The sequence below is a fragment of the Homarus americanus genome, unplaced genomic scaffold (genome assembly GCF_018991925.1).
Source record: "Homarus americanus isolate GMGI-L3 unplaced genomic scaffold, GMGI_Hamer_2.0 scaffold1945, whole genome shotgun sequence".
In the NCBI taxonomy this organism is placed as follows: Eukaryota; Metazoa; Arthropoda; class Malacostraca; order Decapoda; family Nephropidae; genus Homarus; species Homarus americanus.
In genome coordinates, this window is record NW_024727768.1 from 1 (window position 1) to 10170 (window position 10170).

At 39.2% G+C, this 10170-nt stretch overlaps 1 long non-coding RNA gene across 2 annotated transcripts; it reads right to left on the reverse strand.

Moving 5' to 3' along the window:
* Window positions 1-4444: 4444 nt before the first annotated feature.
* Window positions 4445-9512, reverse strand: LOC121865915. 2 transcript variants are annotated; one of them, XR_006088857.1, is made up of 4 exons: window positions 9388-9512; window positions 6961-7044; window positions 6672-6778; window positions 4445-5350 (listed from the first exon to the last, which is right to left on the reverse strand). It is a non-coding gene; the product is annotated as an uncharacterized LOC121865915 (long non-coding RNA). The 2 variants fall into 2 exon arrangements; XR_006088858.1 differs by having other exon boundaries at window positions 9383-9500.
* Between the last annotated feature and the right edge of the window lie 658 nt (window positions 9513-10170).

The following is a 10170-nucleotide window of genomic DNA, read 5'->3' on the forward strand; positions in this document are numbered from 1 at the left end:
GTGACCAACAGTCCTACAGGTGGAGGACATAAACTCGTCCACGTCTGACACACTCCTTAAGAAGCCGTGTATACCACCACTCGGGGACCACTCTTGAGGAACCTTCACTATTATCACTAACTTCTTCAGCGTTTGTAGAGACATTCATTTATGTTACTGTTATATACATTTACTTATTATTTGGTAGATGAGTTAAATCATTGTATTAAACGATATTTTAATAAAGAAACTCACTGTTTTGACTTATGTTTATTTTTGTAAATATTGATCCATTATTTAGTAGCTATGATAAGAAGACTCAGAAGACATTAAACTTACTCTTTTTGTGTTGAGGTGGTGGTGTTGTTTACCTTGGTAAGTCTTCAACAGAGCAGAGTCAAGGAAATAACTCACAGCGCATCAGGAATGTACTGATTCATAAACATTCTCAATATACCGGTAGCTCAGTAATATATATTCACTGTGAAACTGGAATAACTTTTAACAGTTAACGTTACATTGTACAGTACAGGTAAGTTCTTAAATCGACAAATTACTGAATTAAGTAAATCCACATAAGAGGCTTTCAGAATGTGACCCTGGACGAGCTCTTGTAACGATAACTTCTGGTAACAGTGTAACACAGTGATGGGGAGAATAATTAACTCTACCGTTACCAACTGTGTAACTGTTACTTGTGACTGTTACTGAATGTGTAACCTTTGTGTGTCTGTTACTTGTTATATGACAACTACTTGTGAAGCTGTCATACATGTAACAAACATGCTGGATGGTCACACTCGTAACAGGCACTTGTGAAGCTGTTACCTTATGTTTTAGCCGAACTAGAACACAGATAAATGTTTATTGGGTTTTAATAGTGAAGCCCAATATGTTCCTTTTCTTAGTTTATTATCAAAAGAGTCTATGTACAGTGTCCAAAGGATAATCACCGTAAGAGTCACTGAAACTGTGAGGGCTATAGGAATGACGGAGCTATCAGGGATAGGCTCTAACGACGTCCAACTGTAGTGAGAACTGAGGAGATACTGCCCAAGGGAGGACGGAGTATCACAGACGTCCTCCTCGAGAGGAAACAGCTCAAGGGAGAAGAGAATATACCAGACGTCCACCCTCGAGGAAAGACGGAGCGCCTCCAGGATGACTCTAATAACGTCCACCTCTCGTGAGTCGTGAGTATAAACTGCCTGCAACAGGTAGCCAGGGAGCCGGTCACTTATGCCTTGACTTAGCACTAAGTGACGAGTCTTCCTGTGGACACACCTTATCACATGCTCTGAACATGAACCTCATAGCTATGGAAGATTAAAGGGGGTGATAATTATACAAGACTAATGTAATTAGCCCACATTTAGATAATATTGCTGCCAATGAGACAGGGCTAATATACTCTCGTTATATAATATTTCTCAACTGACTGTAACATTATAAGTCAACACTCAGACCTCAGATACATGGTTAACTTCCCTATGTGGATGGTTGGTGTTATATAAGACTTGTGGGTAAGGGGTGAGGCCTAACCTTAGAGGCTGGACACAACCTATACAACACACGCTTAACTTAAGTCTACACTATATTGTATCTCAAACTCTGTCAACTAAAGTATAATAAATGATTGACTCTAATACTATCCTAGATGTCTCTATTATAACTAACTCACAGTATAGTACCACTCACTCTAATACATAACAACTGCCTGAGCATATGCTACCACCTAAGGTAATGTGTTGTAACTGATTGTCTGTGTGAAGTTAATTCATTATGATGGCTGACTGACTGTGCTATATCGTACTACCTGAGCTACTGTAAATTACAATAATTTATTGACTTTACGATATACCTAAGTTTGTTTATAAGTGAGTGCAACCTATTACCTAAGATAATGTTTAAAACCTGACTGTCTGTAAGATACTATGTATGCTAATATATAATAAGGCATAACAGCATGGAGGAGAGACAGGCACATTGTATGGCTAGCGCGGGCCAGAAATACCAGCACGTCACCAGCAGACAGAACATGTTGAAGGTTCGTGTCAGTCACAACAATACAGTAATACTTTGTGTACAACATTAACCAACATCATCACTATTGTAGAAATTCTATATAAAGAAGTGGGGAATATTTCCAGTGGTCAAGCGAAGATCACAGCAGAAATATAAGTGGCAGGCAGCAGACCTCAGTTACTGGAGATGCTAGAGTGTCTTCTTAAAAGGACTTGACTACTTCAATCTTGCTAGAAATATAACATATTATGGCAGACGGTCAGTGCGCCTGCACCTTAGTACAAAATATGTATTGTATTCGTGTTTTTTTATAAGTAAAGGCTAATAATTAATAACTCAATGATTTGTTTGTTCAAAGTTTTTTCTCTCACGATGGACTTAGTAATTTATATATCTCATTCTATTGTCATATTTATTTTTTTCGATGCTGTTGTAAGTTATTTCATGTTTTAGGTCTGACGATGATAAGAGATGTTGTCATAACATTGCGCAATAAATGTTGTTGTTTAACCTTACTTAAAGATCTGAAACAAATAATCAAACACCCTACACGTGTTCCTGATCGACAAGATCAACTTACTAACATTCTTGATCTTTGTTTTACCTCTAACCCCTCGCACTATTCATACTCAATTTCTGCCCCTTTAGGGTCTTCTGTCAACTATCTATCGGAGGGCAAGCTGGCAATCCTTGCGAGAATTCTTCTCCGAATTACCTTGGGATTGAATGTTGCTTTTCCAGTCGGGACGCCTCGTTATGTGCTGACAGCATTGCTGGGGTTATACAGTGCGGTATCAGTGCACTTATCCCATCTTCTACCAAAACTTTCACTTTTCATTCATGGTTTGATCGCTCCTGTTCTCTTGCATGTAGGGAGAGAGGTAGGGCGTATCAGCTTATGAAACTATCTCCTTCTCCTTCTTCTTTTTTTACGGGATTTAGCCCACCAGGACACAGGTCGAACGACTCACGACGAAAAAGGGGGCGAAAAAATAAGAATACAATGAAATTAAAGATAGAAAAAAAGGTTACATTGATCTACACCGCGAAGATGCCGGAAAACCAACTTCTTAAAGTAAGACAGATTGTATGACTATGGAAACTCAGAAGAAGGCAGAGTTTTCCACAGTTTGGCTGTGTGAGGAAAGAAGGAGGTACTATAACGGGTTATTCTAGTGTGACCGACATCCACAGAGATATGGTGGGCACAGCGGACAAGACGTGTGTTACGAGCCCGCGACCTTCTTGGCGGTACACAGGATGCCAAATCCACCGAACATTGCCCGTTAAAGTACCTGTATAAGAGAGAGAGTGAAGCAATATTGCGGCGAACAGAGAGGAAAGAAAGATTGTCAACTAATGAAGGAGAGTTAATAAGACGAAATGCCTTTGATTCCACCCTATCTAACAGTTGGACAGAAGAGCCACCCAAGATATGAGAGCAGTACTCCAAGTTCGGACGAATGAATCCCTTACATACTTGAAGCAACTGCTCAGCGGTGAAGTAGCTACACCATCTGTACAGCATTCCCAGCTTTCGGGAGGCAGCTTTAGCAGTGTTGAGGATGTGTGGCTTCCTTGACATATTAGGGGAAATGGTGAGGCCTAGCATATCTATTTTAGAATTTTGCAGAATAATTGCATCCTGAAACGTGATTGGTGAGAGATCATCTAGTATAGAAAGATTAATTGGTAAATACTGAGTTTTATTACTATTGAATTTAACCAAGTTTCCACCTCCCCAGTCGGAGATGCTGCACAGATCGGCATTGATAGGTGTGATGATATCAGCTCTAGAAACAGATCTAGTTTGAGAGTTAGGGGGAAGGGGAAAATGTGAAGAAGAATGAAGAGTAGAATGATCAGCGTAAGAATGGATAGTTGAGACCAAAGGACATGGAACTCTTCTATTGACCTTAGTTGAGACTAAGGTGAACCAACCCGTTCCAGCGTCTGTAAGAACCCAGTGCTGTCATCAGCGAAACCGAGAAGTTCCTGGTGCTTGTTTGTTTCCTTATATATGTCTGTCAACTCACAAACACTCCTTGGCCTGACGCCATCACTATACTTGTCCTGTATATGATCTCCGACTCTGAACTCTACTCATACTGTCCTGGTACTGTTTGTAACAGACTAAAATTATCAGTTATAGTCATGGAAAATTTGTAATGATTGAGGTTAATAATGTGTAGGAAGAGGAATTAAAATGTAAAGTTTCAAATTATTAGGAAGATCTACATGATTTCAGTGTTTGGTAATATATGTTGCCGTGTTAAGTCCCTTTGTGTTTGTCATGTGAGAGACTCATTGGTAATATTTTGGTCTAAGAAAGATTGTTTCATAAAATATTTTCTCCCGTAAAATAATATTGTTTTCTTAAGAATTGTCAGTGTCTCGTTCCGTAGTACTGGACAGCCGAAAGGGGCTGTTAGGAAATCCATTTAAATTATAATATATTTATTAATGGCCGTTTAATAAACAATTGTATTAACAACATAAACATTAAGAAACAAGTATTTCCCTCATCAGAGAAGTAGGGTGTACAGACACACTCTATAACAAACACTAAACTTTATCAAAAGACTTAAGACAAACTTTTCATTATCACCTCATAGAATTGTATTAAGGTCTTGAGGCGTAGAGAGACTTAACAATTATTATTAATCTGAACGACTATAGACGGTAGTTAGTTCTGAGACAGTTAGGTTATACATTATCCCCTGTCTAACAGACAGTAATACTTATATAAATGTGCACTATATAATTACTACACCCACGGTGAGTAAACTATGAGCCAGTGTCTACCATTTTCTCTCTAATACTGAAGTTAGTGATGTATGGTAATGAATCTTCTTGTCTAACAGATGACCTCTTGACATCTGACCTATAGCCCTGTGACCTGGCTATGTCAACAGTAAGGACCAGACCCCTGGCCTGACTCTACCCTCAGTCCTACACTCTCTCTCGCTCATGATACACGTGAGTCTCCTGAACCTCAGATACATATCAGCTTCATATTTTTATTAACGCTCACAGCTCAGAGCGTTAATGACGGTAATGTCATAATTTAACCCATAAACATTTATTTATGATACTTCCAAGGAACTTGGCAGTGTTTAAACAGGATCTGTCCCACCCGGGTCGGAGGTGGGGTACAACTCAGCATTAGTAAGGATGGTGGTGGTAGCTGCAGGGGTAGTACCAGCGGCTATCCTCTATAGTACCAAGAAGGCTGGTTGTAGTGTTGGTTGTACTGGTTGTAGTACCAGGTGGGCCGTGGTCTAGGTCGGGGACCAAACACCACTTGTGGTCGGTAATTACTGTTGGGGTTGTGTACTATCGCTCCCTGTAGTGAAAAAGGAAACACCACATTAGCCACAATACTGTATGTAAGACGACATATAATACAATAATAATATAGTACCAAATAATAATATTTTAAACCGTGATTTATTCTGTAATGTTGTTATATTTTGTCTCCTCTATGGTCGCCATCTTCCTGACCTCAAAACTTAATATTCCATAAATGCAGAAACAAACACGCCTGGTATACAACAGACACAAACACGCCTGGTATACAACAGACACAAACACGACTGGTATACAACAGACACAAACACGCCTGGTATACAACAGACACAAACACGCCTGGTATACAACAGACACAAACACGCCTGGTATACAACAGACACAAACACGTCTGGTATACAAAACAGACACAAACACGCCTGGTATACAACTGACACAAAAACGCCTGGTATACAACATACACAAACACGCCTGGTATACAACAGACACAAAAACGCCTGGTATACAACAGACACAAACACGCCTGGTATACAACAGACACAAACACGTCTGGTATACAACAGACAACAGACACAAACACGCCTGGTATACAACAGACACAAACACGCCTGGTATACAACAGACACAAACACGCCTGGTATACAACAGACACAAACACGTCCTGGTATACAACAGACACAAACACGCCTGGTATACAACAGACACAAACACGCCTGGTATACAACAGACACAAACACGCCTGGTATACAACAGACACAAACACGCCTGGTATACAACAGACACAAACACGCCTGGTATACAACAGACACAAACACGTCTGGTATACAACAGACACAAACACGCCTGGTATACAACAGACACAAACACGCCTGGTATACAACAGACACAAACACGCCTGGTATACAACAGACACAAACACGCCTGGTATACAACAGACACAAACACGCCTGGCCTGGTATACAACAGACTGGTATACAACAACACGCCAAACACGCCTGGTATACAACAGACACAAACACGCCTGGTTTACAACAGACACAAACAAATATTTAACACAGGACTAACCACACATATACTTTACTATTATTAAAGTTAAGCAATTAACACAATATCCGTCCATATAAACTGGGTAACACTATTAATGAGTTGAGACAGAGTGTTGTAAAATTCTGTCCCTTTCCTCATGTTAGTCAAGATCTTAACAAAACAGAATAAATTTGTGTAAAACTGCTACTTTTTAACAACTCAAGGTAAAATATCTCCTCTCAGCTAAAATTAAAAGTAAAACTTTAAAGATAATATCAATCAATTTTGTCCTCAAAGTAAAAATAATCTAAAGCAAGAAATTTTAACATTACCGTGCTGGGGTTCGTTGCATCAACTCCACCGTCATAGAAATAAGAAGCCTCTTCCAATGCCTGCCGGACGTGTCTGTTTCCATGGCCTCTTGACAACCCCAAGTTCTCTGTGCAGAAAGGCATCACAACACAATGTTTTAAAATAAGAATCTTCAACCTAATACAGATAACATAGTATTAGTCTTCATTTTACTGCATGGCCTAATATAAGTAACTACTGTAGTACACGTATCACAACATGAAGATCATAATGTCTTCTTACAGCTATAGAATTGTGATAAGTCCCTACCAGAGTGAGCAGGTGCGGGCGTGTAGCAGAGAGCCAGCAGCAACACCCACGTCAGGTAGGTCAGGTAGCCAGCCATCACCTTCACTGTGTCCAGGTAGGTAAAGTATATGAGTCAGCTCACTGTGTCCAGGTAGGTAAAGTATATGAGTCAGCTCACTGTGTCCAGGTAGATAAAGTATATGAGTCAGCTCACTGTGTCCAGGTAGATAAAGTATATGAGTCAAATCACTGTGTCCAGGTAGATAAAGTATATGAGTCAAATCACTGTGTCCAGGTAGACTAAGTATATGAGTCAACTGTGTCCAGGTAGATAAAATATATGAGTCAACTCACTGTGTCCAGGTAGATAAAGTATATGAGTCAACTCACTATGTCCAGGTAGACTAAGTATATGAGTCAACTGTGTCCCGGTAGATAAAGTATATGAGTCAACTCACTGTGTCCAGGTAGATAAAGTATATGAGTCAACTCACTGTGTCCAGGTAGACTAAGTATATGAGACAACTGTGTCCCGGTAGATAAAGTATATGAGTCAACTCACTGTGTCCAGGTAGATAAAGTATATGAGTCAACTCACTGTGTCCAGATAGACTAAGTATATGAGTCAACTGTGTCCCGGTAGATAAAGTATATGAGTCAACTCACTGTGTCCAGGTAGATAAAGTATATGAGTCAACTCACTGTGTCCAGGTAGATAAAGCATATAAGTCAGCTCACTGTGTCCAGGTAGATAAAGTATATGAGTCAACTCGCTGTGTCCAGGTAGACTAAGTATATGAGTCAACTGTGTCCAGGTAGATAAAGTATATGAGTCAACTCACTGTGTCCAGGTAGATAAAGTATATGAGTCATCTCACTGTGTCCAGGTAGATAAAGTATATGAGTCAACTCACTGTGTCCAGGTAGGTAAAGTATATGAGCCAACTCACTGTGTCCAGGTAGATAAAGTATATGAGTCAACTCACTGTGTCCAGGAAGACAAAGTATATGGGTCAGCTCACAGTGTCCAGGTAGATAAAGTATATGAGTCAACTCACTGTGTCCAGGTAGTCAAAGTATTATGAGTAAAACTCACTGTGTCCAGGTAGACAAAGTATATGAGTCAGCTCACTGTGTCCAGGTAGATAAAGTATGGGTCAGCTCACAGTGTCCAGGTAGATAAAGTATATGAGTCAACTCTGTGTCCAGGTAGTCAAATATTATGAGTAAAACTCACTGTGTCCAGGTAGATAAAGTATATGAGTCAGCTCACTGTGTCCAGGTAGATAAAGTATATGAGTCAACTCACTGTGCCAACTATAAGTCAGTTAGGTAGTATAGTCAGCTCACTGTGTCTAGATAAAGTATATGAGTCAGCTCACTGTGTCCAGGTAGATAAAGTATATGAGTCAGTTCACTGTGTCCAGGTAGATAAAGTATATGAGTCAGCTCACTGTGTCCAGGTAGATATAGTATATGAGTCAGCTCAATGTGTCCAGGTAGATAAAGTATATGAGTCAGCTCACTGTGTCCAGGTAGATAAAGTATATGAGTCAGCTCACTGTGTCCAGGTAGATATAGTATATGAGTCAACTCACTGTGTCCAGGTAGATAAAGTACATGAGTCAGCTCACTGTGTCCAGGTAGATAAAGTATAAGAATAAGAACATTGAGTTTGGACACCTACTATACGTACTGTATATGCGTTAGCTGACCTTCATCCAACACACCACCAGTCACTTTATTTCTCCTCCGCTGCGTAGAAACTGTTGGTCGGGGAGGAAGTACAGTCCACCCTCTACTAGACCCCCAGCCTCCACCCACCAACATACTACGACTCAATATCACCTTCACCTACCCACCACACTCACCTACTAACACCTAACATTCATGGCCATCAACACTCAGCTGCTACACCTGACTCACAACAACCAACACACATTACTCTTAAGCCCCTCCAATACAAATACCTACAGTAATTTCTCTCTCTCTCTCTCTATATATATATATATATATATATATATATATATATATATATATATATATATATATATATATATATATATATAAATCTTGATAAAATCACACGGGAAAAGGGAAACAACAGAGCACCTTAGCTTTCGTCTTTATTCAAGACATCTTCAGTTGCCTCTGAAGGTGTCTTGAATAAAGACGAAAGCTAAGGTGCTCCGTTGTTTCCCTTTTCCCGTGTGATTTTATCAAGATTTATCTTATCCACGTTTTCATTGTGGATCTACATGATATATATATATATATATATATATATATATATATATATATATATATATATATATATATATATATATATATATATATATATATATATATATATATATATATATATATATATATATATATATATATATATATATATATATATATATATATATATATATATATATATATATACGATAAAACTGACCTTACCTGTTTACAGTTGACAGTATTCTTAGCTCAGACAGCGAAAAAGGAACCAGTGTGTGAGTGTGTATGTACCCAGCGTCGCGCCACCACCAGCCAGACTGAGGAGTTCCTCTTGCCCGCTGCCTTTTATGTCTACTAGCAGTAACGCCGCCCTCCGAGCGGCTCTTTCGCTAGGCCACGGTAGGACGCCACCCACCGGGAGGCTCCACATTGTCTCACTGTTCAGTCCCGAAAACTTATTCTTCCATCAATAGTTCATTGACGGTGTATGTAAGTTCCACCATGTTTTTCACTACAACGGTACAGCAAAGTATATATTTTAGCATTAAACTGTTATTATTTTATTGTCTAATCATCACTACATATAACACCATCCATCATCACTACATATAACACCATCCATCATCACTACATATAACACCATCCATCATCACTACATATAACAACATCCATCATCACTACATATAACATCATCATCATCACCACTACATATAACACCATCCATCATCACTACATATAACACCACCCATCATCACTACATATAACACCACCCATCATCACTACATATAACACCATCCATCATCACTACATATATCACCATCCATCATCACTACATATAACATCATCATCCATCACCACTACATATAACACCATCCATCATCACTACATATAACATCATCATCCATCACCACTACATATAACAACATCCATCATCACTACATATAACATCACCCATCATCACTACATATAACAACATCCATCTTCACTACATATAACATCACCCAT